This window comes from Nycticebus coucang, chromosome 11, assembly GCF_027406575.1.
Source record: "Nycticebus coucang isolate mNycCou1 chromosome 11, mNycCou1.pri, whole genome shotgun sequence".
Taxonomy (NCBI): Eukaryota; Metazoa; Chordata; class Mammalia; order Primates; family Lorisidae; genus Nycticebus; species Nycticebus coucang.
The window spans coordinates 121,701,168-121,725,043 of NC_069790.1; the positions used below are offsets into that span (position 1 = coordinate 121,701,168).

A 23,876-nucleotide genomic window follows, 5' to 3' on the forward strand; every position below is an offset into this window, starting at 1 on the left:
GCTTTATGGAGAGGTGTGCAGAAGAGGGGGAGGCCATCCCAGAATCCCAGCTCAGCCCAGCCTTACACCTGGCCCTGCCTGGCCCCCAGACCGAGTGAGCCAGGCCAGTTGCTCAGTTGCAGGTCAGCCTTCAGGTGGCCACGGCCTTGGGCAACATGGGGGACAGAAGAATGTCCCACTGAATCTAGTCAACCCACAGACTCCTGGAGCTAAGTGAATGGCTGTTGTTTTAAGCCACTGAAATTTGGAATGATTTTTAAGCAGCAATAGATACTCAAACATCATTAAATGGGGAGATAAACCAACATTTACAGCGCTTAGCACAGCGCCTAGCACATTTCAAGAGATCAAGGCACAAAGCTACTCCTATTTGACTTTGTCAAAGCCATGTGTGGATTGAAAGCTCCTTTGAGGATAATTCCTTGAACACAGACTTTTAACAGAAAGGTCTTGAACAGTCCAAGTCATCACTCCATTCCCCCTGGGTACCATGACCAGATGGGAGTTACTCTCCATTCATTCTCCACTTGAGGATATTAAATCAGCTTCCATGGAAGTGCAGTAGATAAGGGGCTGACCCCACTGCCATGGCAATCTTGTGGCATCTCTGTTGCCTCTACTAAATCAGTGCTGGGCCTTCCGCTGTTCTGTGTCCTGAAGCTGGAAGCTTCTTGTTTTATTGGCCGTGAGTCCCTGAGATGATTCACACATGGGCAGACATCCTTCCCTGCAGGAGCTGAAGAAGATGCAGCTTGCCTTGCCTGTGCAGAGGAGGCCCAGCACTGCGGAGGAGGATCTATGTGGGTCAGCCTGCCCTTTTGTTTCACAAAGCATTTCCCTTTAGATCAGTAAGATCAGTTATTCCATCACCTAAGAACTGGGTAGAGGAGAAGGTGAAGCTGGGAGTGCCTCCACCAAGGCCAGGCACTCAGGGTACAGAGACACACCCCAGGAAGGCACTGGACTACTGCCCTCCATTTGGGGACACTGGATCAGATTTGATGATGAGCCTGTGTCACCTTCCTGGAACTGTCCCCTGACATGCAGAAGTCAGGAAAAATCATATCACAGTCATGAGAAATTATTTGATAATTTTAAAAATAAAATTATACTTTCCCAGTGATAGTTTGCAATTGAGTGCTGTTTTCATATTTAAAGCATCACGTTCTTAAATTATTAACACTGTACACTGTGACTTCAGTGCACTGTAGTGGAGCAATGTAGTGGAGCACTTTTTATTATTCACAAGCTAACGAGAAAGAAGCACGAATAAAGCTTTGCAGCAAGTAAAGCCAATGACACTAAAAGTGTCCCTGAGCAAACCCGGGTTAAACTGCAATGTGGATATTTAAGGGTAAAGCAAAAGCAACAATTAGAAAATCTGAGTTATGGTCAGATCATTCTAGAAATTGCACAAGTACATCATTTCCATCAGGCACTGATTTCCTTCAACGGCCTATTTTTTTTTCTTTCCGCAGGCATTAATAACCAATTTTGGCATTTAATTCATTTTCCTGAGCCTGGCAGTATTGAATTAGATATTTCTTGATTGTAGATTTCAACACTGCCCCACTGCTAAATGTGTGTAAGCAACAGTTTTACAGTTTGAAATAACATCCCGTTTAAACTGGCATTTCAGATTGCTTGCTAGCAAAATTTGGTTAATATGAGGTGTGATGAATCAACCAGCTAACAAAGCCCTATGTTAATCATGACATTTTGTACAACATACTGATAAGAAAATGCATTCTCTACATTATTATCAAAGCCAAAAATACTAAAGCAGATTAAATATTAAACCACACCTAAGACCGCATAATTTTTTTCTATGAAAACAAACATTAGAGATTTTGTTTCTGCCAAGGGCATCATCCTTCACATTAAATTAATGCGGCTCTATAAATCTTGAAATTTAGTTTGTAAATTTGTTTCCCTAGTTGAGTAAGTACAAGGAGTAAATACTGTAAAGTAAGTATTATTACAATAAAAATGATGTAATTCTACACCAGCGGTGCAATTCTGAGCTAGAGCAATGTGGCCATCTCAGAAGGGGTGGGCGCAGGAAATGGGAAGGGACCGTGAGGTGACTGCACCAGGTCAGCGTGGGAGAGTCAGCTGGGAGCATGTGCGCCCCACCCTGTTAGGGGGAGGACTCTGGGGTTCCCTGGTTCTCAACAGCGGCTGAGACTCAAAAGCCAGCGTTGTTATCTTTGCAATCATCACCCACACCGCAGGACTGTCCCTCCTCACACCAGCTGGGGAGCTGAAGAAGGGGCTGTTAGCCAGGAGGACCCACATGAGCAAACGTCGCTACAATTTACGGCCAAAAACACTTCTTTCTCCGAAAGAACTCAAACGGGAACAGACAATGGGACTGGTATAGTCTTTTCTGCTCCCCATTTGTCGTAGCTACCAGGAATAGCATGTTTATAAAGCATTAGCTCACAGACAAGAGCGTCTTTCTTGGTTCCCGATGAAAGTAACTAATCCCCTCTGTTTTCATTCATTAATTCAGGAAAATTCATTAAGGAGCTGCCTTTCAGCCCCGTGGGCTCCCGAGGTGGCCGAGACGCGGGTGCTGTCCCTGGGAGGCAGAACCCGGCGCAGAACAGAAGCCAGACCGCCAACTCTGAGCCTCGGGAGGCGTGGCAGAGAAGGGACAGCTGACCTGGATCTTGAAAGAAGGGTGGGGCATGGCCGGGATGGGAAGGCGAGGCTGAGCAGGAGCTGGCGCAGGGGTGGGGGAGGCAGGTGGAGCGCGGAGCGGAGCGGGGCGGGGCAGGTGGGGCAGGCGGGGCGGGGTGGGGCGGGGCGGGGCAGGTGGGGCAGGCGGGGCAGGCGGGGCAGGCGGGGGCGGGTCTGTCGGGGCGGGGCCTGGCAGGCGGGGCGGGGCCGGGCCGGGAGGTGTGGCTGGGCGGGGCGGGGCCGGGTAGGTGGCGGGGGTGGGGCTCAAGCCGGGCTGGACACAGCAAGCGGTTGGCGCAGGGAGGGGCGGGGCAGGCCGCGTGGTCCTGGGCAGGCTGCCGGGGTGAGGCGAGCTCGGAGGCGGGGGCAGGGGAGGACTGGCTACCGACGGCCGCCCTCTGTCTGCAGGCAAAGGAGGCCTGTAGATACGGTAGTGGGTGTCCGCGTGGTTTCTGGGAAGGAAATCCCGACAAATAGAGCGGAGGATGAAATTAACAGGGAGCAGCCCCTAAGGGGGGCTGTGGAAATACAGTGGAACCTCCTTAACTGACCACTCCTTAAGGTGACCTAATTTTCCGAGACTGGACATGCACCACGTGTACGTGTGAGTACAGTAGGCCCATTTCCTTTTGTTGACCACCTCCATATGTTGACCAGTTGGTTACAGTCCCTTGGGTGTCAACTTTCTACGGTAGTCGGGATGGAAGGTGACACAGGCCGGCACAGGGAGCTCTGTCTGAGTGCCATTCCTGAAGTAGTGCCTGCGGGGTGGCATGACTCATTGGACTGGGGGAGGAATAAGGAGAGGAAAATGTTCAGAATGGTGCCAAGGTTTTCACCCTTGAAAACCAGATTGATGGGGGATTAGAGAAAGGGATAGGGTCCAAGTGGGAAGAGAGAAGGGAGACAAAAATGAGTTCAGTTCACATCCGTAAAGTTCAAAATGCCTGATAGCAAGAATATAGGATGTCTGGTAAGTAAGCTCTCCAACTCATCCTAGATGAAGGGCTGCCTACTTCACTGCTGAGTCTCATTAAGGTCACCTTCAAAGTACTTCCCTTGGGAAGCTCTGCACAGGAACCAGTGTCTAGTCCGCACTTCAAAGTAATTTTGGAACTCAGAGCTGTCATTGTGTTACCCTTGATGTCCTGAACGTTATCCAAATGTCTTTCTTTCAATATTTCCTTTATCGTCTAGTAAAGAAAAAAGTCACTGGGGGCCAGATCTGGTGAATAGAGAGGGTATTCAATACAGTTATTTGTTTATGTGCTGAAAATCTCCCTCACAGACAGTGTTCACCAATGAGCTCCTTCAGGACCATTTTGCATACACCTTTCTCATGCCAAGATTTTCAGCTAAGAGTTTTCCTGTTTCTCTATGGATTGTTTACTTACTTGGTCTGTTCTGCTTCTCACAGTTAACCAATGATTCTGGTCACAGTTTAACAAATTTTCACAATGTTTTTGTCAGTTCTGTTGGTTATTGGCTGCCCTGACCTCTCTTCATCAGTGGTGCTTTCTTTCCCCTCAGGAAAAAAAAAAATTTTTTTTGAGACACCCTTGGTAGAGTGCCGTGGTGTCACAGATCACAGCAACCTCAAACTCTTGAGCTTAAGTGATTCTCTTGCCTCACTCTCCCATGTAGCTGGGACTACAAGCGCTCACCACAATGCCCAGATATTTTTTTGTTATTGTTGTAGTTGTCATTGTTGTTTAGCAGGCTCAGGCCAGGTTCGAACCCGCCAGCCCCAATGTATGTGGCTGGCGCCATAAGCACTGAGCTACGGGCGCCAAGCCAGGGAAATGTTTAATCCGTTTGTGCACTGTCATTTTCTTCATAGTATTATCCCCATAAACTTGGACTAAAATGTTCCTGATTTCACTGCCGCTCTTGCCAAGTTCAACAAGAAATTTAATATTTGTGCATTGTTACTGCTCTAATTCAAGTCCTGACATTCTTGCAGACAAAGAATGCAACAATAATGAACGCCACTCAGCAGGACACCAAAAGACATAGACAGGAACCCAGCTGTGAGACAACGATACACCAAGGTTATAAAACCTTACCAAGTTATTTGTACACTGCTGCCAACATAACAGCATGGTGGTGGTTTGCGAACTTAATTGTCAGACCTCATATAAACTTGACGAGATGGGTATGGGAAGAGAGAAGGAAAGATACCGGAATGTAGGCTTGAATCACCAGCACCAACACGACGTGCTGATAAGGGAATGGGTGGGGTTATGAGAGATGAGCAGCTGGAACAAGGATGGCAAATATGCAGTACCTGTCCCCTCTCTGGCCTTCTGTGCAGTGGTGGGCTTTGCCAATCTGTCACAGCCCTCTCTCACGGACTCAAAACCAAAGAATATCTGAGCGTAGTGATGGGTAACAGCATCCAATCCTGCGGTAAAATCAAACAAGATGGCATCTGAAACAGGCTGTGGGGCTTGACACTTGGGAAGGCATTGATGTATTCTTGCCTCTCTTACAGAAGCTATTTTTGTTGTTTTGACATGATGTCTATATTTTTTGAAAGTTACTGGATCACACACAAAAATCGTCACTTATTAATTTCACCATAACTGGCGACATTTTGGCATATTTATGTCCAATCTTTTCCCTGGGCATGTTCACTGCCATGCCGTTATCTAATGAAGTCATACCATATACACAATCGGTGTCCTGATTGTTCTCTTAATATTCTGTCACTTCCAATGATTCATTTTCTTTTTCTCTTCACCGTTGAGCACATGGGCAGTTTCCAAATTTTGCTGTTAAAATAATGGCTACAATAAATTCTTTTAAAACACAATCTTTCTTTAAATCTTAATATTTATTTAGAATAAATGTCTATAAGTGGTCAGAATATTTAAACATTTCAACACTCTGGAAATAATACAATGGGTTAGAGTAATCCTACCACTCTGGGAAACTCAGGCGGGTGGTTCACCTGAGCTCAAGAGTTCAAGACCAGTCTGAGCAAAAAGACAACCGGTCCCTACTAAAAATAGAAAAACCAGCCAGGCATTGTGGTGGGCGCCTGTAGTCCCAACTACTCAGGAAGCTTGAGTCCAAGAGTTTGAGGTTGATTCGACCTATGACGCCATGGCACTCTACCCAGGGCAACTGAGGGAGAATCTGTCTTAAATAATAATAATAATAAAATGCACTTCAGAAACATTATATTAATTGGCACTCCCACTAGCAAAGTATAAAAACATTTAAATTATGGTGCAATTTTTAACTATGCTGTTGTTTTTTCTTAACTTCTGCAAATCCTTTTTGGAGACCAGATTATAATTAATATAATATGATCTAATACGTAATTAATATAATACAAATACATGCAGTTGATCTTAGCCAGAAGGCCAAGAAGCTATAATATAATATATGTATAGAAACATACACAGACCTACACACATATTTGCATATACACATAAATACCTTTTTCTAAATAATCTTAATGATGTGGGCACCAATATAAATGGAAAAGGCATCGCTTTCTTTCTTTCTTTTTTTTTCTTTTTTTTTTAGAGACAGAGTCTCACTTTATCGCCCTCCATGGAGTACGGTGGCATCACAGTTCACAGCAACCTCCAGCTCTTGGGTTTAGGCGATTGATTCTCTTGCCTCAGCCTCCTGAGTAGCTGGGATTACAGGTGCCCGCCACAACGTCTGGCTATTTTGGGGGGGAAGTTTGACCGGGGCCGGGGCTGCCACCCTTGGTATATGGGGCCAGTGCCCTAATCACTGAGCCACAGGTGCCACCCGAAAAGGTACCTCTTCTACAGGATAGTAGTGAAACTGCTACCTTTCTCCCTGGGTTAGGGGAAGGGAAAAAGAAACTAACATTTATGAAGTGTATAAAGTTGTTAAGAATGAATCAATGAAAGAGCCGCTCTACTAGTCTTTATTTCATACTTAGAAAGACTGGCGCACGATAAAAGATAATATTCATCCTAATTTTACAAAGGAAGGAAACTGAGGCTTAATGATGGTAATTAACTTGCCCAAAGCCATGTAATTAGTAGGCAGTGAAACCATAATTCACACCTACCCCTCTTAGATCAAAGTCTGTGCTTTATTTCCTGTGAACTACATTACAGAGAGAAAGAGATCCTCGAATGGCCAGATCATCATGGTTCTTTCAAAGGATGCCAGAGAGAGGTGGAAGCTGCTATTTTAAAAGACTCACTCCTGGTTTCTGTTTAATTAGGTCTTGAGAGAAGACCCCCAATCCTCAAAAGGAAGTCCAGTCTCCAAAAGTATCAGAACACCACCCCTCCTCTTTGGGCATTTTTCTGACATTTGGACAAAAGCTAACTCTCAGTTCCTGTTTATTTTAATAAACGATTGTGTAATAGAAACCCTTTACTAGTGAATTGAGCCACTGGCAGCCCTTTTCTGAGAATTTTGGAGAACCAAACGTATAGTATAACAAGAAACAGTGTCCTAGGAAGCCACCCAGGGGAGCCGACCAGAGCACCCACTGCAGGTGCCAAGTAACGCCTATGGGCCTCCCATCTCCACTCCATTTCCTCTCACCGCTGCGTAATACTATGTATTTACTCCTCAAACAACTGATTAAGTTGTATTTTTTAAACACAATTCAGTTTATCATTCCACACTGTTTTGTGCCCTCTCTCGGGCCCATAGCAGGTGCTGGCACCACCTGGTTTTGCTCCTAGCAAAGCTTCCTAGAATGCTGTTTTTCTTGTTATTCTGTACATTTCGTTGCTGAGTTGTTCTAGATCCCCCTCTTGTGGGCCATCTATGAAAGAAAATACACTAATTATTTGTGATAGCTATGATGAAGCATACTGTAGGTTGTAAGGAATTGATTTCCTATTGAATAGGACCTTTGATTACTTTTCTTATGAAATATTACAAGCTTATAAAATGTGTATAGAGAATAGTATAAAAATAGCTGTGCACTCAGAAGCTAGCTGTGTCGAATCTTAACATTTTGCCCCATATTTATTTTAGATCCTTTAAGAACATAAAACAGGGGGTCGCGCCTGTGGCTCAAAGAGTAGGGCACCAGCCCTATATACCCGGGGTGGTGGGTTCAAGCACAGCCCTGGCCAAAACTGCCAAAAAGAAAGAAAAGAAAGCAAAACAGTCAAGGCAGCTACTATTCTGATTCTACATGTATAACTCCCGGACATATTTTTATGCTTCTCTACCTATCTGTGTGGCGATGCGCTCCAAACTTCTGTTCTATTTGTTTTAAACTTCATGAGGGTGGTATCTCCCTGCATGAATTCTTTTGCAATCTGCTTTTCTCCCTCAATGTTATACTTTTGGAAGTTTATTCTTTGGTTCTATTTCAGTCATTTGCCTCGTCTGTGTGCCATTGATTGTGCAAAGGCACAGTATATTTTCCAATTCTCTTCTTCTGGGACATTTAGGTTGTTTCAAATTTTCCTCCTAACAAATGGTGCTGTGATGAACATTCTTGGGTTTGCCTCCAGTGTGGATGTGGGAATCTCTCTCGGGTGCATCCTAAGAGTGGACTTCTAGGTCATTATGTTTTGCTTCTTCAACTTCACTGTCTATTACCAAGGTGGTCACAAAGGACTGTAATGCCTTTCTGCCCCACCGTCACTCAGAGTTGTTCACGTCCCTCCCTGACCTCTGCTCTCCTACCAGGCAGACAGCTGGAAGAAGCAACAGCCTCCCTTCGCTGAGCCCCTACTATGTGCCACATACCAGGTTACATGGATGGCACAGACTTTCTTGTTTAAATATGACAATGACCTTGGGAAGGAGGCATTGACAAGCTCGTTTTGCAGAGAAGCAGAGGAGTCCAGGAGTCTGCCTAAGGCAAGGATAAGGTGCCACAGCAGAACGGGAACTGAAACCAAGGCTGCCCCGCCCATGTGACCCACAGGGCTGTAAAGGTCCTTCAGGACCACCCGCAAAGTGCTGGGCTGCAGGAGACACACCTCCCCAGAGAAGCCTGGAAGCCTGGCTGCTGAGAGTGAACGGAAATAAGAAGAAAGGAGAAACAAGCCAGTTAATATTTTTAATTATGAAAATAATTATACACACAAAAGTGTAGATTAACATTAAAAGTATATTTGACATTAATGTATATATAAAGAAAAAGAATAAAATGAACAGGTGGGAATGGAGTGAGAGTTGGAAATTAAAGGTATCTAGAGACCTTGAAAAAAAGATTTCAAGTGTCAGAAAATAGCATTGGAAAACTTTATATTGATTAATTTTAAAACATGTATTAGTTGTCCTTTCAATTACTCAAACTCGGTGAGTGTTTTATGATAGTGCAGGAGCGTAAGCCCGCTCCACCCTGTACTGGGAACAGCTGACCTAAATCTGGCAGGCAGGACAGAGGGGCGGGGAAGAGCTGATAAATGAGTGGAATGATTTTGCTCTGATTTGACCAGAGCCTCCTGTGACCAGGACACTTTGCTTCTCCTGCCCCTTTATTCTTAAGTGAGAGGAGTTAAGCAGACATTCACCTAACACTGAATATCAACATGAATTAGAGAAGAAAAGTACTAGAGTGTTTGCAGTGCTTTTACTAAGACAAAGTCGTAGAGGCTTATCTTAGAGCTGTTCATGTTTACTGTGCTCGAAAAGGAAATGGCTTCTAAAATAGAGTAATCAGAGCAAACCAGAAGTGAAAGTTAACAAGTATTACAGGAAGTCGAGAGGAAGCAAAAAAAGTTGATACGGAAGTGAAACTGCTTTGTAAAAAGCACATAAAAAAAAAGCACCTTAGCCTCCCTTTATCAGCATAGCTGATAAAGCAGGTCGCTTTCTTAGCATGAATCAGAGGATAAAAGTCATCATGTGTGCTTTTGTGCACTGAAAACTATGTTTGATACCTTGATCTTGTTAAACTGTGTGAGGGAAAGGAGTCCGTGACATTGAGACACCCGGATACCTTTAGCGTTATCAAAAATGGGTCTGATGTGCTTTGGCCTTGACTCATGGGTCATATTCTTCCACCTTTGAGCCTGTCATTTCCTCACTTAGAATGCCTTTGCTTCTCACATTCCACCTCAGAATTTTAACCATCCTATTAAGGACTTTGAAAAACTTACTTAAATGTATTATAGAAAAACCAAGATTCATGGAACTCTGAGTCCAACTTGCCCAACTAGGAATTAAGATGCAATACAAAACCAAGAACAGACAAAGAGACCAGAATAGGGACACAATAGGGACCTCAGAGAGAGACCTATTATACAAAGGCAGCCCAGAAATTAGTGGGGGAAGAATGAGTTATACGTAGGTATTTGAAAGGTGTTTCAGTGCATAGGACGAAAACCCAACCTCACACTCAAATGGATTCAGTACTGACTATGAACAGTAAAATAAGTTACTAGAATAAAATGCATGTGAAGTTCTTTGTGATCCAAGGGTGGAGAAGAACCCCTTAAACAAAAAGCAAAAAGGAATGACTTTTTCTTTTTCTTTTTTTTTTTTTATTGTTGGGAATTCATTGAGGGTACAATAAGCCAGGTTACACTGATTGCAATTGTTAGGTAAAGTCCCTCTTTCAATCATGTCTTGCCCCCATAAAGTGTGACACACACCAAGGCCCCACCCCCCTCCCTCCATCCCTCTTTCTGCTTTTCCTCCCCCCCATAACCTTGTCATTAATTGTCCTCATATCAAAATTGAGTACATAGGATTCATGCTTCTCCATTCTTGTGATGCTTTACTAAGAATAATGTCTTCCACTTCCATCCAGGTTAATACGAAGGATGTAAAGTTTCCATTTTTTTTTTTTTTTTTTTGTAGAGACAGAGTCTCACTTTATGGCCCTCGGTAGAGTGCTGTGGCATCACACAGCTCACAGCAACCTCCAATTCCTGGGCTCAAGCGATTCTCCTGCCTCAGCCTCCCGAGCAGCTGGGACTACAGGCGCCCACCACAACGCCCGGCTATTTTTTTGTTGCAGTTCAGCTGGGGCCGAGTTTGAACCCGCCACCCTCGGTATATGGGGCCGGCGCCCTACCGACTGAGCCACAGGCACCGCCCAAGTTTCCATTTTTTTTAAATAGCTGAATACTATTCCATGGTATACATATACCACAGCTTGTTAATCCATTCCTGGGTTGGTGGGCATTTAGGCTATTTCCACATTTTGGCGATTGTAAATTGAGCTTCAATAAACAGTCTAGTACAAGTGTCCTTATGATAAAAGAATTTTTTTCCTTCTGGGTAGATTCCCAGTAATGGGATTGCAGGATCAAATGGGAGGTCTAGCTTGAGTGCTTTGATGTTTCTCCATACTTCCTTCCAGAAAGGTTGTACTAGTTTGCAGTCCCACCAGCAGTGTAAAAGTGTTCCCTTCTCTCCACATCCACGCCAGCATCTGCAGTTTTGAGATTTTGTGATGTGGGCCATTCTCACTGGGGTTAGATGGTATCTCAGAGTTGTTTTGATTTGCATTTCTCTAATATATAGAGATGATGAACATTTTTTCATGTGTTTGTTAGCCATTCGTCTGTCATCTTTAGAGAAGGTTCTATTCATGTCTCTTGCCCATTGATATATGGGATTGTTGGCTTTTTTCATGTGGATTAATTTGAGTTCTCTATAGATCCTGGTTATCAAGCTTTTGTCTGATTCAAAATATGCAAATATCCTTTCCCATTGTGTAGGTTGTCTCTTTGCTTTGGTTATTGTCTCCTTAGCTGTACAGAAGCTTTTCAGTTTAATGAAGTCCCATGTGTTTATTTTTGTTGTTGTTGCAATTGCCATGGCAGTCTTCTTCATGAAGACTTTCCCCAGGCCAATATCTTCCAGTGTTTTTCCTATGCTTTCTTTGAGGATTTTTATTGTTTCATGCCTTAAATTTAAGTCCTTTATCCATTTTGAATCAATTTTTGTGAGTGGGGAAAGGTGTGGGTCCAGTTTCAGTCTTTTACATGTAGACATCCAGTTCTCCCAACACCATTTATTGAATAGAGAGTCTTTCCCCCAAGGTATGTTCTTGTTTGGTTTATCGAAGATTAGGTGGTTGTAAGATGTTAGTTTCATTTCTTGGTTTTCAATTTGATTCCAAGTGTCTATGTCTCTGTTTTTGTGCCAGTACCATGCTGTCTTGAGCACTATGGCTTTGTAGTACAGACTGAAATCTGGTATGCTGATGCCCCCAGCTTTGTTTTTATTACTAAGAACTGCCTGAGCTATTCAGGGTTTTTTCCAGTTCCATACAAAATGCAGAATCATTTTCTCCAAATCTTGAAAGTACGAGGTTGGTATTTTGATAGGAATGGCATTGAATAGGTAGATTGCTTTGGGAAGTATAGACATTTTAACAATGTTGATTCTTCCCATCCATGAGCATGGTATGTTCTTCCATTTGTTAATATCCTCTGCTATTCCCTTTCTGAGGATTTCATAATTTTCTTTATAGAGGTCCTTCACCTCCTTTGTTAGGTATATTCCTAGGTATTTCATTTTCTTTGAAACTATGGTGAAGGGAGTTGTGTCCTTAATTAGCTTCTCATCTTGACTGTTATTGGTGTATACAAAGGCTACTGACTTGTGGACATTGATTTTATATCCTGAAACATTACTGTATTTTTTGATGACTTCTAGGAGTCTTGTGGTTGAGTCTTTGGGGTTCTCTAAGTATAAGATCATGTCATCAGCAAAGAGGGAGAGTTTGACCTCCTCTGCTCCCATTTGGATTCCCTTTATTTCCTTGTCTTGCCTAATTGTACTGGCTAGAACTTCCAGCACTATGTTGAATAGTAAAGGTGACAGAGGACAACCTTGTCTGGTTCCAGTTCTAAGAGGAAAAGCTTTCAGTTTTACTCCATTCAGGAAATATTAGCTGTGGGTTTGTCATAGATAGCTTCAATCAGTTTTAGAAATGTGCCACTTATGCCTATACTCTTCAGTGTTCTAATTAGAAAAGGATGCTGGATTTTATCAAATGCTTTTTCTGCATCTATTGAGAGGATCATGTGATCTTTATTTTTGCCTCTGTTAATATGGTGGATAATGTTTATGGACTTGCATAGGTTAAACCAGCCTTACATCCCTGTGATGAAGCCTATTTGATCATGATGAATGACTTTTTTGATGATAAGCTGTAATCTATTGGCTAGGATTTTGTTGAGAATTTTTGCATCTATATTCATGAGTGAGATTGGTGTGAAATTCTCCTTTTTGTTTGGGTCTTTTCCTGGTTTTGGTATCAGGTTGATGTTCGCTTCATAGAATGTGTTGGGGAGGATTCTTTCTTCCTCAATTTTTTGGAATAATTTCTGCAGTACAGGAATAAGCTCTTCCTTGAAGGTTTGATAGAATTCTGGTGTGAAGCCATCTGGACCAGGGCATTTTTTGGTTGGAAGAGTTTTTACTGTTTCTTTGATCTCAGTGCTTGAAATTGGTCTGTTTAGGAGCTCTATTTCTTCCTGGGTAAGTCTAGGGAGAGGGTGTGATTCCAAATATTAATCCATTTCCTTCACATTGTCAAATTTCTGGGCATAGAGTTTCTGGTAGTATTCAGAGATGATCTCTTGTATCTCTGTGGGATCAGTTGTTATTTCCCCTTTATCATTTCTGATTGAGGTTACTAGAGATTTTACTTTTCTATTTCTCGTTAGCCTGGCCAATGGTTTATCTATTTTATTTATTTTTTCAAAAAACCAATTTCTTGTATCATTAATTTTCTGAATGATTCTTTTGTTTTCGATTTCATTGATCTCTGATTTGATTTTGGATATTTCTTTTCTTCTACTGAGTTTAGGCTTAGATTGTTCTTCTTTTTCCAATTCCATAAAGTGGCTTGTGAGATTGTTGATGCACTCTCTTTCTGTTTTTCAAATGTAGGCATCTAAAGCGATGAATTTTCCTCTCAAAACTGCTTTTGCAGTATCCCACAGGTTTTGGTAGCTTGTGTCTTCATTGTTGTTATGCTCAAGGAAGTTAATGATTTCCTGTTTTATTTCTTCCTGCACCCATCTGTTATTCAACAGAAGATTGTTTAATTTCCATGCCTTTGTGTGGGGTTGAGCGTTTTTGTTAGAGTTGAGTTCCACCTTTAGTGCCTTATGGTCTGAGAAGATACAAGGTAAAATTTCAATTCTTTTGATTCTGTTCATATTTGTTTTGTGTCCCAGGATATGATCAATTTTGGAGAATGTTCCATGGGGTGATGAGAAGAATGTATATTCTTTATCTTTGGGATGGAGTGTTCTATATGCGTCTATCAAGCACAGTTGTTCTAGGGTCTCATTTAAATCTCTTATATCTTTGTTTAATTTCTGTTTAGAGGATCTGTCCAGCTCTGTAAGAGGAGTATTAAAGTCCCCTGTTATTATGGTATTATCAGATATCATATTGCTCAGACTGAGTAAGGTCTGTTTCAAGAATCTGGGAGCATTTAAATTGGGTGCACAAATATTTAGAATTGAAATGTCTTCTTGTTGTATTTTTCCCTTGACCAATATAAAGTGACCATCTTTGTCTTTTTTGACTTTAGTTCCTTTAAATCCACATGAATCTGCAAGTAGGATTGCAACTCCTCTTTTCTTCTGAATTCCATTTGCCTGAAAAATTGTCTTCCAACCCTTGACTCAGAGCTTTAATTTGTCTTTTGAAGCCAGGTGTGTTTCTTGCAGACAGCAAATGGATGGCTTGTGTTTTTTAATCCAGTCAGCCAATCTATGTCTCTTCAGTGGGGAATTCAAGCCTTTAACATTTATTGAGATAATTGATAAGTGTGGTAGTATTCTATTCATCTTATTTTGTGAGAGTCCATTGCTTAGTTTTATCTTTTGCATCAGTGTGGAGGTTTGGTTCTGTCCTTTAATTTCTGAGTTCTTACTTTGCTGCTGATCCATTGTGGTGGTCAGTGTGCAGAACAGGTTGAAGTATTTCCTGTAGAGCTGGTCTTGTTGTGGCAAATTTTCTCAGTGTTTGAATATCCGTAAATGATTTGATTTCTCCATCAATTTTTATGCTTAGCTTAGCAGGGTACAGAATTCTGGGCTGGAAATTGTTCTGTTTAAGTAGATTAAATGTAGATGACCATTGTCTTCTTGCTTGGAAAGTTTCATTAGAGAAGTCTGCCATCACTCTGATGGATTTGCCCCTGTAGGTCAACTGGCGCTTACTCCTGGCAGCTTGCAGAATCTTTTCTTTTGTCTTGACTTTGGACAGGTTCATCACAATGTGTCTTGGAGAAGCTCGGTTAGAGTTGAGGCAACCTGGGGTTCGATATCCCTCTGAAAGCAGTGTGTCAGAATCTTTGGTGATATTTGGGAAATTTTCTTTTATAATATTCTCTAGTATGGCTTCCATTCCTCTGGGGCATTCTTCTTCCCCTTCTCGGATTCCTATAACTCGTATGTTGGAACACTTCATAAAGTCCCATAATTCTGACAGTGAACGTTCTGCTTTCTCTCTCTTCTTTTCTGCCTCTTTTACTATCTGAGTTATCTCAAGAACTTTGTCTTCTACCTCTGAAATTCTTTCTTCTGCATGGTCTAACCTGTTACTGATACTTTCCATTGCATCTTTAAGTTCCCTAATTGACTGTTTTAGTTCCTTCAGGTCTGCTATATCCTTTTTATATTCTTCATATTGTTCATCTCTTATTTGATTCTGTTTTTGGATTTCCTTTTGGTTATTTTCCACTTTATTAGCAGTTTCCTTCATTGTTTCCATCATTTCTTTCATTGTTTTCATCATGTGTATTCTAAATTCCCTTTCCGTCATTCCTAACATTTCTTTATAGGTGGAATCCTCTGCAGTAGCTACCTCATGATCCCTTGGTGGGGTTGTTCTGGACTGGTTCTTCATTTTGCTTTGAGTTTTCTGCTGATTCTTCCTCATGAGTGATTTCTTTTATCTGTTTCCTTGCCCTAATTTTCCTTTCACTTCCTCTTGCTCTTTAAGTTCTCGTGCCTGTGGATTAAGGGTTAGATGAGTCCTTTTGGTACAGGACCAGAAGGGTGAGAAGGTTGAAGAGCAAGAAAGGGATGAAAAAAAGGAGGACCGAGTGAAAAGAAAAAAAAAATAGAGAAAGGAGAGGGGGTGGGTAAAAGGAATATTGACGAAAAGAAGAGAGGCACAGAAAGAGGGAGACAGAGCAATATAGGTGTACAGTAGGGTAGTTTGACACAACCTTAAAAAAACCACCTTCTGGGGGTGCACAGTTGGGTCGTTCCCTTGAGGTCAGCAGCTCTTTGCTAACCTGATCAGACACAGTACCCCACCTCCACCAAGTAGAGAGGAAAAACAAAAATGCTATAAATCAAACCAAATAAGCAAACAGAAAACTTTACGGGATAATATTGGGTGAAAAACCAAATAATAGCAGTAGAAACACTAGCAAAAATGAAGTTCTAGTTATTAAAAAAGGCAGCAATGGGAAATTATAATTAAACTAGAAAAATTGAGAAAGAAAAAAGATCTGTACAGAAAAGGTTGAAATTAAAAAACAAAAAAACATCAACAACATCAAAATAAACAAAAAAACAAACCAAAAAAAAAAAAAACACAACCAAAAACAAAGCAGTATGTATATGTTGTTGAATATTGTCTGGGCAACATGTGGTCTTCTGGGGTATGAGATGTCAATCACAGTTCTGATATGACTGGAGGCTGCTGATTTTTCAAACCCCAGCAGGTAGAGACCCTAAATCTCCCTTCAGCCCACTTAAAAGGCACTTTGAACTTGTAAACTTGCTGAGCAGAAGCTTTCCCAGGAAAGTGCTTGTTGCTGGAATCACTGCTGAAGTGGCTATTCACTTAACCAGTGTGCCAAAACCGGTCTCACTCTGCCCCTGAGGGTTAGGGCTGCAAGGTAGCTCAGACCCCACCCTTAGGCTAATCGGTCGCTGGGTTACCAGCTCCCACCCGATTCTAGCTCTGCGACCCTGAGGGCAGAGCTTGCCAGGGCAGATCGCTCACAATGGCTCCCTGTGGCTCACAGCCAAACACTATTAGCTCCGTCTGGCTCAGTGGCTCAGACTGGGGCCCTAGACAACAGCCAAAGTTCTCCACATTCCTGCTCAGGCTCTCCCCAAGGCAGTTCAACTGAGTGCCAAGTCCAAAGACACCAAAACAGTTCACAGGTAAGGCCTTTCTGGTTTGCAGTTTCGCTGCTACCGAACTTACAGTTGCAGGCGGGTTTAGACAGATTGAACACACGCAACCACTTGCCTGTTTTTCACTGTTGTAGCCCTCCTCTTGGGGTCCAGAAGTCTCTCACTGACTCTCTGTATCCTCACAGGGGTGATGATAGGCAGATCCCACCAGATGCAAGGAAGCTGTTACTCGGCTGCCATCTTGCTCTCCGAGCCTCCTTTTTTTTTTTTTCTTTTTGGAGACAGTGTGTCACTTTGATGCTTGGGCTAGAGTGCAATGGCTCATCATAGTTCCCAGCAACCTCACACTCCTGGGCTCAAGTGATCCTCCTGCCTTAGCCTCCCAAGTAGCTGGGACTACAGGCATGCACCACTGTGCCTAGATAATTATTCTGTTTTTTGTAGAAATTGGATCTTGGTCTTGCTCAGGCTGGTCTCAAACTCCTGACCTCAAGCAATCCTCCCTTCTCAGCCTCCCAGAATGCTAGGATTACAGGTGCAAGCCACCATGCCTGGTGTAATAATGATTTTTATTACGTCAAAATTAAAGATTTCTTTTTTTTTTTTTTTTGGTAGAGACAGAGTCTCACTTTATCACCCTCGGTAGAGTGCCATGGCATCACACAGCTCACAGCAACCTCCAACTCCTGGGCTGAAGCGATTCTCTTGCCTCAGCCTCCCGAGTAGCTGGGACTACAGGTGCCCGCCACAACGCCCAGCTATTTTTTGGTTGCAGTTCAGCCGGGGCCGGGTTTGAACCCGCCACCCTCAGTATATGGGGCCGGCGCCTTACCAACTGAGCCACAGGCACCGCCCAAAATTAAAGATTTCTTATCAACTAACAGCCCACTGACAAATTTAATACATAAACAGAGGACGAATTGGAGAACACACTTGCAATATCCAAGTTGACAAGGAACTAGCACATAGAAAATCCAAAGAGCTCATGGAAATCAAGAAGAAAAAGAAAGCAACTGCAAGACAAATCCAGGAGGGAGATAGGCAGTCACCGAAGACACCTCAAAGAGCACCATACACGAAGGAAAGCTCAGTTTCATCAGAAAGCAGAGAAATGCAGATGAAAAGCACATTCCTTTGTCTCTATTAGCTGCCAGGCCCCTGTCAGAGCAGCCTGGCCTGGGGACTGGCACCTGGCCCAGGACCGTCCGTGGATAAAAAGCTGCCAGCACTGAGGAGGTGTCCCATCTGGCTCAGAAAGACTCCTGTCTTGGGAATGTAGACTTGCCAAATTGAGCACTAAATTAGTGAGTCAGAAGAGGAAGAAATGTGAGGCAGAGCCAGAAGGCTAGGCCTAAGGCCTCCAGGGCTCCTGGGGTAGGAGGGCAGCCACCTGGCCCAGGAGGACAGGGGCGAGCAGCTTTCCATCCCCTAGCCCTGCGGGCATCTTCAGATACACTGCAGATTCTTTTTTTGTTTGTTTGTTTTTTGAGACAGAGCCTGAAGCTGTCACCCTGGGTAGAGTGCAATGGCATCACAGCTCACAGCAACCTCCAACTCCTGAGCTTAAGCGAATCTCCTGCCTCCACCTCCCAAGTAGCTGGGACTACAGGCACCTGCCACAATGCTGGGCTATTTTTTGGTTGCAGCCATCATTGTTGTTTGGCAGCCCCGGGCTGGATTTGAACCCACCAGCTCAGGTATATGTGGCTGGCGCCTTAGCTGCTTGAGCTGCAGGTGCTGAGCCACACTGCAGATTCTTATTTGGCAGAGGAGAAATTTGTAATTTCCTTTTAGCCATAAGGAAAGTTCCAGGCTTTATGGTCACTCTCACAAAACTGACCTCTGTGGTTCACATGCCCCTACTCTCTCCCCAGCATTCCCTGCCCACCTGCTCCTGCCCACTCCTGTCATCTACCTGCTTCATGTCATGACTTTGTTTTATGCCTTTTTTTTTTTTTTTTTAAGATTGTCCTTTCCCCTGTAAAGCAATTCTGGCAAGTATGAATGGTCCAGTGTTCCTTCCTGGACCCCAGGCTATGGCAACTCAAGTCATCATATAATCCAGCACTTTTTAATCTTGTACCTTCCTCTGATTTTTTCATGGGATTATTCCGTCTCCCCAGCAACTCTCAGCATCCATGTCTCATATGGGCTCTGAAACTACAGAAAAGGAGCCCACACCGAGCTGGTCCTCAGTGTTTCATTGTTGGCTTTGCTGGACGTGACTCTCATATTTGGGGTAGGCTGAACCCCTGTTCAAAAATAGCCACAATACAATGGTGCGACAAAATAAGACTCTGTGACTTGCTCATGTAACTACCAGGGTGATGCTCGCAGTTGCTTCCTGTGGCCATTCAGAATCCAGGTTGATTCGGGCTCTGCCGTCTTGGACACGTGGCTTCCAGAGATGGATTGACTGTCATGGTCTGAGGCAGAGCTTGGAGGGATGCTCCGGGGCCTGGAGGTACTGCCTGTCACTTCTGCCCACATGTCCTTGAAAGGAAGGGAGTCAGGTCAGCCCAGCTACAGCAGACTGCAGACCACACGCCCACCTAGTCCCAGGGAGAGAAGACATTGGAAGGGACGGGCATCGTTCCCTCCCACACTCTTGATGCTTATGCTTGAATTCAGTTCTGTCTCTGCAGTGGAGATGTTTGTTAATTTGCTGGGGCTGCAAACACAAAGTACTGCAGATGGGAGGTGGGTGGGTAATTAAACAACATGTATTTATTTTCTCATGATTCTGGAGGTTGCAAATCCAAGTTCAATTTCTTCTGAGGCCGCTCTCCCTGGCTGGTAGATGGCCATCCTCTCCCTGTCTCCTCGCGCGTGGTTGTCTCTCTGGGCTGTGTTTGCATTCTAATCTCTTCTCATAAGGAAACCAGTACCGTTGGATTTACCAGTAATGGCCTCATTTTGACTTAATTGTCTTTTTAAAGCCTATCTCCAAATACAGTCACATTCTGAGCTCCTGGGGATTAGGACTTTACATATGAATTTGTAGGGACACAGTTCAGCCCAAGAGAAGACATTATCTAGGGGGATGAAATATAACCAGTGTCAGCGGGAAAAATGCTATGGGCTTTGGGCGGCACCTGTGGCTCAAAGGAGTAGGGCACCGATTCCGGAGGTGGTGGGTTCAAACCCAGCCTTGGCCAAAAAAAAATGCTATGGGCCTCTCCTCCGCCCTCCTTTTTTTATTTGGTGGAATCCCTTCCTGTAGTATTTTACTCACTGACTACCTTATTGATTTCACCCTCAGAGTTCCCTTTATGAGAATTATCTGTATAGCCCATTAAAATTGGCTCTGTAGGGGCAGCTGCAAGATGGACATATACCTCAGCATCCCTAGCCTTTCTTCACAAGGGATGGCAACTGGTCCCACCTGGGTAGGGTGCAATCCCAGGACCTTAGCTCCTTCAGTAGCCTTTCTCTGCAGCCGTGGGAGGGATGTCTGCAACTCCAGACCTCACTGTTTGCTTCAGGACTCAGCGCTAAGTCCCAGCCCCTAGACAGAATTCCAAGAATACAGAGATGAATAATAGCCTCCTCCCTCTGGGGACTCACAGGCTGGAGGGAAGACAGGCCAGCAATTCCCATTGGTTTTGCAGTTAATGGGGCAGTCACAATGTCAGGGGTCCCCCTGAAAAAGACTGCTGTTCACTTTTATTACACAGCCCTCCACCAAATAAGAATTTGTAGTGTACCCGAAGATGTCCCCAGATACCGAATCTGCACAACCACCTAGGAAGTAAATAATACTATTAACTCCGCTGAGAAATGAGGCAGCTGAGGTGCAGAGAGTGTTGCATTTTCCACCCAAGTTTTTTTGAATTTTCCACCTAAGTTTTTAAACAGAATGGAATCATGTGGTTCGCTAGCTCTGCAGGCGGCTTTCTAGATAAGCAATTTTTTTCCTTGAATAAAGTCTCAAGCAGAAGCTCCATACATAAAGCAGTTAAAGGCAGAGATGTTTTGGCTGACAGAGGAAAAAGAGGCACACACCCAGGAACCAGATACACACAGCCAAATCCTGATGGACCCCCAAAATCACGTCTGAGAACACCATCTGGTCGACCCTTCTATTTACAAGTGAGGAAACTGAAGCCAAGCATTGAACAGGTTCTGGCTTCACACACTGGAGCCCTGACTTGCCATCTGGAGTGAAATCCACAGACACCAGCACACAGCAGGGCTTCCAGCAAGTCACTGCTGCTTCCAGCTCTGATGGGGGTCATGGAGAAAGTGCCTGCTTCATTAGGTAAATCGGCAGTGGCCATTCGCTGTTACTAACGGTGCTGGGAAGAAGCAGAGTGGGGAAAAAGTAGTGATTTTTTATCTTGTTGATCACAAAACCAGGTATGTCAGAACAAAAAGTCTTAGTAATTATGTTTCGGTAACAAAAAAGCAAATGAAATATTTTATAAGCATTTTTAACGGAATCCAGGTTGCCCAGGTGTGGTGCCCAAAACTGTCGTGAAAGAACGAATGTGTCACCAGAGTGTGGGCGGCTGTGCCTCCTTCTGCTCCCGGCTCTTCTCTCTGCTCTTTGGTGCAGGAGCAGCTGTTGGAAGGAGGGGCCCCGTGTGGGACTTTGGAGCTGGGATACTTATTGACACCAATAAGACCCCCATTTCTGGTGAAGCAGGGTGGCAGTTACCCCCGGCTTTCACCCGTGGTAATCACGACCCAGGAGAAGCGGAAAGCAGAGGGTGGGCATTGCCATGGCTTTGCGGTTGGTTGGTGCGAAGGCAGCAATAACCATGAGAATTGTGGGCTAGATTCCACATTTTCTATTTTTTTAATGGGTAAAGTAGACAAAACATAAAATTTGCCATTGTAACCATTTTTAAATGTAAAGTTCAGTGTTATTATTTAAATATATTCATAGTGTCGGGCAACCATCACCACCCTCTAGCTCCGTAACTCTTTCCTCTTGTAAAACCAAAACTCTGTGCCCATTACAAAGTAACCCCCCAGTCCTCCTCCCCACAGCCCCTGGCAACACTGCTCTACTCGTTGATTCTCACTACTCTGAGTTCCCTGTATGTGTGGAACCACAGAGCATTTGTCTAAGTGGATTTCACTTAGATAATGCCCTCAAGGTTCATCCACGTTATAGCACATGTTAGAATTTCCTTCTTTTGTAAGATGGAATATTATTCCATTGAATGTTTCTACTGCATTTTGTGTATTCATTTGTCCCTCAGTGGACACTGGTGCTTCCATTTTTGGCTATTTTGAACAATGTTGTTTTAAACATAAGTATGTGTGTATATATATATACACCTTTGAGACCCCACTTTCAGTTCTTCTGGGTGTATATTCAGAAGTTTGGGTATAGTTGAGGATTACTGGATCATATGGTAACTCCGCATCTAATTTTCTGTTTGCCATAGCAGCTACACCATATTACATTCCCACCAATAGTGCACAAGGGGTCCACTTTCTCCACATCCTCTCTGACGAACAGATGCTGAACGCTTTCTCATGTGCTCATTTGCTATTTGTATATCCTCTTTGGAGAAAGATCTATTCAAATCCTTTGCTTGTTTCCCCATTTTTAAATCACGTTTTTTGTTTTGTTCTGTTGTTGTTCAGTTGTGGGAGTAGTTTGTACATTCTGGCTATTAACCCCTTATCGAATGTAGGATTTGCAAATATTTTCTCCAGTTTTGTGTGTTACTGTATTATCCCTCTGTTGTCTGAGTTCTTTGAAGTGCAGAATTTAAAATTTTTGGTGTCCCACTTTTCTATTTTCTTTTGTTGCCTGCCTATGCTTTTTGTGTCATATTTAAAAAATCACTAACAAATTCAATGTCAGGTGTCCAGCCACAAAACAATAGATAAACAGCACAAAGTTCTTTTTTTTTTTTTAATTGAGACGTAGTCTCACTTTGTCACCCTTGGGAGAGTGCTCTAGTGTCATAGCTCACAGCAACCTCAAACTCTTGGGCTCAAATGATCCTCTTGCCTCAGCCTCCCATGTAGGTGGGACAACAGGCACCTGCCACAACGCCTGGCTATTTTTTTAAAGATTGGGGGGGGTCTCACTCATGCTAAGGCTGGTCTCGAACTTGTGAGCTCAAGCGATCCACCTGCCTGAGCCTCCCAGAGGGCTAGGACCATGGGTGTGAGCCACTGCATCTGGCCCACAGTTCTTTTTTTTTTTTTTTTAATTAAATCATAACTGTGTACATTAGTGCATTTATGAGGGTACAAGGTGCTGATCTGATATACAATGTAGAACGCTTACATCAAACCCACAGTTCTTTTTAACAAAGAAACTACTCAGTTATAAAGAAATAAACTACTCATGAAATAATCTCAAAAATAAAAGAATGAATCTCAAAAATACTATGCTTAATGAAAGAAACCTTACACAAAATACCACATACTGTGTGCTTCCATTTACGTGAAGTGCTGCAACACGCAAAACTAATATATGCTAAATAAATCAAAGTAGTGCTTGTTTCTGGGGCCAGGTGGTGATGAGGATTGACAGGGAAAGAGTGTGTGGAAACTTCCTGGATCTATGTTTTTTAGGCATGGGTTACACACAGGTGTACGCGTTTGTCAGCCTGAGAAACAGAACCAATGGTAGAGACATAGCATGAAATGCATTGCCAGGAACTGGTAAATACACAATGGCAGGGTCTGAAATCCACAGGGCAAGGCTAGTAAGGATAATGACTTGGTTTTCTCTCCTTTGGGAAAAAATCTTGGAAATAGGATTCTGTGGTACAGCTGGAAAGCAAACTGGCAAATACTCAAAAAATTAAGCAAAGAGTTACAATATGCAATTCTACTCCTAAGTATATTATACTCAAGAGAATTGAAAACATATGTCCACACAGAAACTTGTATATGAATATTCATAGCAGCATTATTCATAATAGCAAAAAAGTGGAAACAGCCTTCATGTTCACCAATTGATAAATAGATAAAATGTGGTATTTTCATACAATGGAATATTATTCAGCCCTAAAATAAAGTACACATATATATTACAACATGGATGATATCTTACGATATCTGAATTATATATTTTTTTAATATTTAAAACCTCTGCAATTATTAGTTTATGAGTATAATCCAGGACTCAAGATGTTCAGTATGCCTCCTAAAATTACTTAA

General features: G+C 43.1%; 1 protein-coding gene across 12 annotated transcripts in view; it reads left to right on the forward strand.

The window, feature by feature from the left end:
• Nucleotides 1–3,050: 3,050 nt before the first annotated feature.
• Nucleotides 3,051–23,876, forward strand: part of GALNTL5 (polypeptide N-acetylgalactosaminyltransferase like 5) — a 75,917-nt gene continuing 55,091 nt past the window's right edge. For 9 of the 12 annotated variants that reach the window (XM_053608681.1, XM_053608677.1, XM_053608678.1 and 6 more), the window contains exon 1: nt 3,051–3,289. The gene's annotated coding sequence lies outside the window, so the exon portion shown is untranslated. Of the gene's footprint in view, nt 3,290–4,648; nt 4,737–23,876 lie in introns of all 12 variants that reach the window. The other 3 variants (XM_053608672.1, XM_053608675.1, XM_053608671.1) reach the window with 2 other exon arrangements.